Below are 7,136 nucleotides of genomic sequence, written 5' to 3'. Positions count from 1 at the left end.
ACCAAGCACTCTCTCACCTCATTTATGTTGAACCTCATTAAACAGAACACACTTCACACTGAGTGAGATCAGACCTGATGACCTACTCCCACTTTAGCACTTAAACACTGCGCGCGCGTGTGTGTGTTCGTGCTTGCATGCGTGTCTGTGTGTGCACTCTTAAAAATAAAGGTGCTTAAAAGGTGCTTCACAGCGAAGCCATAGAAGAACCTTTTTTGTTCCTCAAAGAAACATTTAGTGAAAGGTTCTTCATTTGTTAATTTTGGCAATAGCAATGTTTATAAGATATACAGTAGAACATTTCTTTATTTTCTAAATCAAATTTCTTACATTTCAGAAATCCCTATGGAAAGCATAGAAGCATCTCTGTATTTCCCAATGATAACCTTGATTTTATTTGCCAATACATTTGTGTTAACAGGCATTTAATAACTCTTCATTTAAATAACATTTCTGCACATTTAATATTAAGGCAACATTACTTTGCAATGAAAAATGTCTACAGTTACATTCATATCTTTAATTATTTATTGACCTTTGGCATCTTTAATCATATTACTGCTGTCTTCATTTTATAAAAGCAATAATGCAAGGCCATATCTTGTGTAACATATAGTATAGCTTCAGGTGGCTTACTGCATTTAAATGTCAAGAAATAACAGTCTGCATTGTTATATATATTACAATATTGTATTTACAGTCATTATCACATGATATGCACATATTTACATGCACACAACATATACAATGACCAGAGATATGAAAATACATATTCACAGTGGCAAGTTTGTGAACCCCTAGGAATGAACTGTTTTTTTTTTACAGTAATTTGCCATAAAATGTGATCTGATCCTCATCTAGGTCACAATAATGGACAAACACAATGTGTAACATACACGTAATTCTAGTTTCTTGTGTCTTTTTTTAAAACACCCAGTAAACATTCACATTGCTGGAGGAAAATGTAAGTGAACCCATTAACTATTTACTTTAATAAAAGCTCATTTGTGTCAGAAGCTGGCAAACTGGAGTCCAATTAATAAAATGAGTTCAAAGGTGTGGTTTAGTGCCACTTTGATTGATAAAAAGACACTCAAACATTTTAACATTGCTGCTCTTATGAACCATGCCTCTCTAAAGATATCTGATCAAGACTTGTTGCACTCCATAAGGCTGAAAAGGGATACAAAACAATCCAGTGCTACTGTGAAAATATTTTATGGACTGATAAAACAAAAGTTGAATTGTTCGGGAAAAATACTATGGGGCAAAAAGGCCACAGCTTACCAACAGTAAGCATCCTCGCAACAGTGAAGTATGGTGGAGAGAACATCATGATCTGGGCATGCTTTGCTGCCTCAGAGTCAGGACCACTTGCCATCATCGAGGGAAAAATTTATTACCAAATTTAACAAAATATCCTACAGGATAATGTCAGGGTGGCTGTCCGCCAGTTGAGGCTAAGTAGAAGTTGGTTGATGCAGCAGTACAATGACCTTAAGGATCGAAGTAAATCCACCTCGGACTGACAAAAAACAAAACAAAATGTGCCATTTGAAGTGGCCTAGACAAAGCCCAGAACTTAACCTGGAGAATGACCTCAGAAGTGCGATTTACACCAGACATCCTACAAATGTGTCTGAGTTGAAGCGGTTTTGTAAAGGGGAATGGGTAAATATTCCTACTGAACGATGTGCAGGTCTGATTCAGAACTACTGAAAGCGCTTGTTTGAAGTAACTGGTGCCAAAGGAGGTTCAACAAGCTATTAAATTCAAGGGTTAACTTACATTTTCCTTCCTAAACTAAGAGCGAGTCTTCGTTGCTACGGATGACGTCAATTCTCATGCACCCTCGCAATGACCACGGTGATTGGTTGTTAGATGACAGGGCTATCATGCGGAACATAACACAGACACACCAAATCATGGAATTACGACATTACTATTATTATTTTGTGTAGGACACAGACATATTTCAATGTCATCCAAATGCATATATAATGTCATGTTTGTGCAGGCCCCAGTGAAGTGTAATTCTAAAAAGGCAGAGAGAGAGAGAAAAGTCGTGAATAAAATAAAATTAAATCAAGGTAGCCTAATACCATAATGAAAACCGCAAATTGCCTAATAATGAAAAACGACATTGCATTAACACTTGCTTGGTTAATTGACATCCTATTAGCCTAAATAGACTACTTAAAGTAAGGAAATGTTGCTCCTATTGAAGTAGCCTTATGTAATTGTTGAATGACGGTGGATCATGAGCTCGCCAAAACGTAAAAGAAAGCCCAACTGGACACAGGATCAGTTACTGCTGCTGGCCCAGTTGGTGCTGGAAAAAAGACACATAATAAAAGAGAAATTCAGCACTGGGATATCAAGCCAAACTAAGCGTGAGACATGGGAGAGGATTTGTCTACAGATCAATGCAGCATTCCCGCTTGTGTCGCGGACACCGGACGACTGCGAGAGGTGGTGTATGTGCTACAATCGCAGTCGAGGGTTGAGATTGCAGCTTTTAAACGGGCAAACATGGCAACAGGTAGGCCTATTATATTAAATATATAATATCATTATTGTTTCATGTAATTCTACAAACTTCCTGCTTGTCATGAATGTAATGAATTATGAAACAAATGTCATAAACAATATGCTTACATTAAAGTGTGCTTTTAAGTATTATGTAGGCAATGCTTTTAAGTTGGTGAAACTGTCCATACATTTGTTAAGGAGGAGGACCAGCACCTAAGCCACTGAGCCACATTGCATCGGTGGTGTATAGTGCCGTTGGATCAGACACCAGCATAACGGGCCTTGAGGGTAAAACTGATCCGGCAATGCAGCTGCTAATGGAAATAGAGGGGTAGGCTATGTTTATGCGATGAATGCAATACTTGTACATTTTTGGTGATATTTAATGAAGGGCATACAATATCATTATGTGCAAACCAAACACCCACACAAAAAACTGTGTTCACAAATTATAAGATGTTTTTACAGTCTACAATTTATGTTACAGGCCAAATGAAAACCCAGGTCCTTCAGATGCAGGTCATCTTCCTCTTCCTGCGCATCTTCCACCCCTGACTCTTACTTCACCTATTCCTCTCCCCTCAGGGCTGCTGCTGGTGCAAGGCCATCACCCCTGGAAGAAAAGAAGATGAAAATGGAAATGTGTGTGTTAAAAAGGTCCTTGATGCAAAAGAGAGGCTAATACATTTAAAGTCTGAATATTTCACTCTAAAGATTGCAAAAATGCAAAGGGAATAAACCCACTTAAATTGAGCAAAAATGTGGCTTTACTCATGTGTGCATATTTGATTATTTACCCAAAGTGTGTATGGACAAAGTGATCCCTGAATGCCAGTCCACATTGTTCCACTTCATCAACAAATTGGTTGTGTTCATTGTCATCATCATCATCATCAAACTCATCACAATCTCCTGCCTGTGGTATGTTTCTTTGCCGGCACAGGTTGTGAAGTAGCGCACACACAGTGATCACTTAACACGTCTTCTCTGGTCTAAGGCGGATTTCACTATGTAAAACGTGAAAACATTGCATTAGCTGTCCAATCCCCCTTTCCACCACACTGCATGTCTTCTTGTGTGCTCTAAAACATACACCAAGGAACAGTAAACATTCTTGATTTAACCAACAACAGCAAGAGCCACCACTATAATTTGTAATAAGCTTTGACATTGTGGTCATGCTATTGAATTTTGGCACCTAAATAATATAGCCAACATGTGCACTTACCTATTGTAATTTAACTGTGGTCCCACTTGTGGATGGAGGTAAGGTGTAAGGAGCCACGACTTACAGGGATAGCCACTGTCCCCCACCAAGTGACATCCAGCTGGCACATGACGTCTCTCAAACAGTTGCCTCAGACCACTCTCCATCAATATCCTCGAGTCATAAGTTGATCCGGGCCACTTGATGGAGTGGGTTTTCTTTCTGTTCACAAACACATCCTCAACCTGACGCGGTGCAATTATTTTAATATGTGTCCCATCTATAGCACCGACCACTTCAGGTACACCGGCAATATCCATAAAGCTGGCTTTGTTTATTTGGATTTGGCGAATGTCCATAGGAAAACGTATGAACTGTCGAATAATACAGGGTCTACAGAGTGCATTGATGGTTTGGTTGATGGATCTGCTTACCGATGGCTGGGATATCTCAAGATCGTCAGAATTACACAACTGAATTTTCCCTGGTGTCAGGTAGTGAAGTGTTGTTAAACATTTCAATTCAGCACTGATTGGATTGTTGCGATTAGTTGGCGCTGTTATTGCATCCCTCACAACATCCACAACAATCATTACTTCACGGTTTAGGCGGTATCTTTGTAACAACTAAAAAGATAAAATGCTAGAATGCTTCTTGAATGGCTCTTAGTGAAAAAATTAGGAGTCCTAAAGCCCATTATTTTTAGGAGTTGCTCCTAAATTCGCCAGTTAGGAGCTACTTTTAGCCTTAAAATTCTCATTGTTAATAAGTAGTATTTACATGTAACTTTAAAAAAGTTTTTTTTTCGTACGTTTAAATTGTACGTTTCAGCATCTATGTAGATGTGTTTACAACATTTAAATGTATCATTATTACAGCTAAAAAAAACTTAAAACATTTTGGTATCATTCCATAAAGATTGCTGTATAATTTCCCTTTAACCATTTTAGCGATAATGTTACCACCTTAACCCTACCCCAAACCTTACCCTAAACCCAAACCTTATGTCACAGGTCGGAGCGGACCACCTCTAACGTGAGTCACGCCCCCCCTCAGTTTCCACCCCGAGGAGGTCAGACGAGAAACAGAATAAAATATAACAATCTTTATTAAAAATTTAAAGGGAAAAGGGAAGGGGATTCTTAAAAGGTAAGTTTTGGAGCTTAAGAGAGCTCTGAATTGCTCCTGACTCACACAGGGACCACAGGTAAGTCTTCTTGCCCTGTCCTTGTTTCCTTCGTCCACACGTGACTTAGGTTGATTATCCTTGACTTTGCCTCCCTCTTCGTGATTCTTCGCAGCTTCTCTGTCGGGACTTAAAGGGACGGAACACAGGTAACTGGGTCAGATAGGTACACTGGGCTCTGGGCGTACAGGTGGGTACACTGGGCGGACAGGTTGGTATACAGGTAGGTACACTGGGCTCTGGGCGTACAGGTGAGTATACCAGAGGTGGGTAGTAACGAATTACATTTACTTCGTTACATGTACTTGAGTACATTTTTTGTGTAACTAGTACTTTTAGAGTAAATTTAAGGATAGGTACTTTTTACTCTTACTCAAGTACATTTCTAGTGAAAAAACTGTACTTTTACTTCGCTACATTCGGCGGCGTTACTGCGCTACTTTCAAATGGTAATAATTAATGAATATATATTTTTTAAAGTTTATAGCGCGTGTTCGAAAGTTTCGCGAGACAGGCTGCGTCACCCTTTAGCGCGCGCGACCGCGGGGTCACCCTTTAGCGCGCGCGACCGCGCATAGATGATAAGAGAAGCAGATGAGGGCGCGTGTGCGTTGTGCGAGATATCGGAGGCAGATCATGCATGGCGGCTTCAAGTTCGGTCTATGTTTTCACTCCAAGAGGTCAAAAAGAATAGTTTCATAATGCGATGCATGCTTTGTTCAAGGAGCTGACATTTCAGCGTACAGGAATTCAAGATCCAACCTGAAGTAAGTGTCACAGTATTGTCTATTTGAACACTATTAATGGTCATTTCACACACTGTCCGAGTTTTTTTGCCATAATGCACTCTTGTGCAAGCGATGACAAAACCTAGTGTAAGTTAAACCATACAAACAGCACATTTCCGTATAATTTCCCCACGACTAAACAAACTGAACAGCAAAATGTAAGGACGTCTTGCATTTATACACAAATCCGGACACCTCACTAATGTGTAGAAAATACATTCAAATAAAAACGGGATTGTATTTTATTTAAATCCTTCCTAAAGAATGAATGAATAAAAATAAAAGAATAAAGTTTGATTTTAAAGAAACATGTATTATATATTATAATAAATGTAGAATTGATTTGCACAAACAGATAAGTTCCATATGAAATTCTAAAATGATCATTTTTATTAAGCTCCTGTTAATGTTCAGTAATTGCACTTTAATGGCAATGAAAATAACCTATTCATATAAAAACATGATCACAAACAGACATACACGTTCTTTTTTGTTTACTGTTTGCTTGTTTAAAGGGAGATGCTGACAAGTTTGTGTTGTGAACATGAAATAAATACAGAGTTAACCGTCAGAAAACATCTGTGTGTGTGTTTGAGATTTTTTCGTTTCGTTATATAGTCACGTATTTTTTTTATTCTTTTTTCGTGCTATTATCACGAAATTTCGTGTTTTTTCGTGATCGTATAACGAATTCCTGTTTTCGTGTGATTATCACGTATTGGTTACTCAACTGTTTTGTCCTATTTTCTTACCATTGTCGCTTCGGTTTAGGGTTAGATTTACATAAAATGACATCCCTAACCAAACCCAACTCTAACCCTAACGCCAGGCGACATATAAAAAAATAAATCAGAAAAAATAGTATAAACCAATATATAAAGTGACATTCTAATGCAAGCACCAAATCTAACCCTAAACCGAAGCGACAATGGTTTAAAAATAGGAAAAAGCAGTTGAGTAACCAATACGTGATAATCACACGAAAACAGGAATTCGTTATACGATCACGAAAAAACACGAAATTTCGTGATAATAGCACGAAAAAAGAATCAAAAAAATACGTGACTATATCACGAAACTTTGTGAAACTGGGTTATTATGTGATAATGTACCCATTGCAGGACTGAGATAGGCTGCTTTACTTGTATATAAGCAGAACAATGAGACTTTTAAGGAGAGGTTTGTGAAAACCCTCCAAGTAGTCTGAAATTCAGTGCTTTTGCGCTACTTCTCTATCAGATCGGAAGTAACGAGTAACTAACTACTTGAGTAGTTTTTTCATCTAATACTTTTTTACTCTTACTCAAGTAAATAATTAGATTGATACTTTTACTTTTACTTGAGTACATTTTTGTATAAGTACTTGTACTTTTACTTGAGTACAGATTTTGGGTACTCTACCCACCTCTGGAGTATACAGAGA

At 38.2% G+C, this 7,136-nt stretch overlaps 1 long non-coding RNA gene across 1 annotated transcript; it reads right to left on the bottom strand.

The window, feature by feature from the left end:
* Positions 1 to 424: 424 nt before the first annotated feature.
* LOC135776992 (uncharacterized) lies at positions 425 to 4,425 on the bottom strand. Its single transcript, XR_010544271.1, has 3 exons — positions 3,761 to 4,425; positions 3,330 to 3,614; positions 425 to 3,145 (listed from the first exon to the last, which is right to left on the bottom strand). It is a non-coding gene; the product is annotated as an uncharacterized lncRNA (long non-coding RNA).
* Between the last annotated feature and the right edge of the window lie 2,711 nt (positions 4,426 to 7,136).

The sequence above is a fragment of the Paramisgurnus dabryanus genome, chromosome 18 (genome assembly GCF_030506205.2).
Source record: "Paramisgurnus dabryanus chromosome 18, PD_genome_1.1, whole genome shotgun sequence".
Taxonomy (NCBI): Eukaryota; Metazoa; Chordata; class Actinopteri; order Cypriniformes; family Cobitidae; genus Paramisgurnus; species Paramisgurnus dabryanus.
The sequence above is the reverse complement of the archived record's forward strand: the minus strand, read 5'-3'. Positions and strand labels throughout refer to the sequence as shown.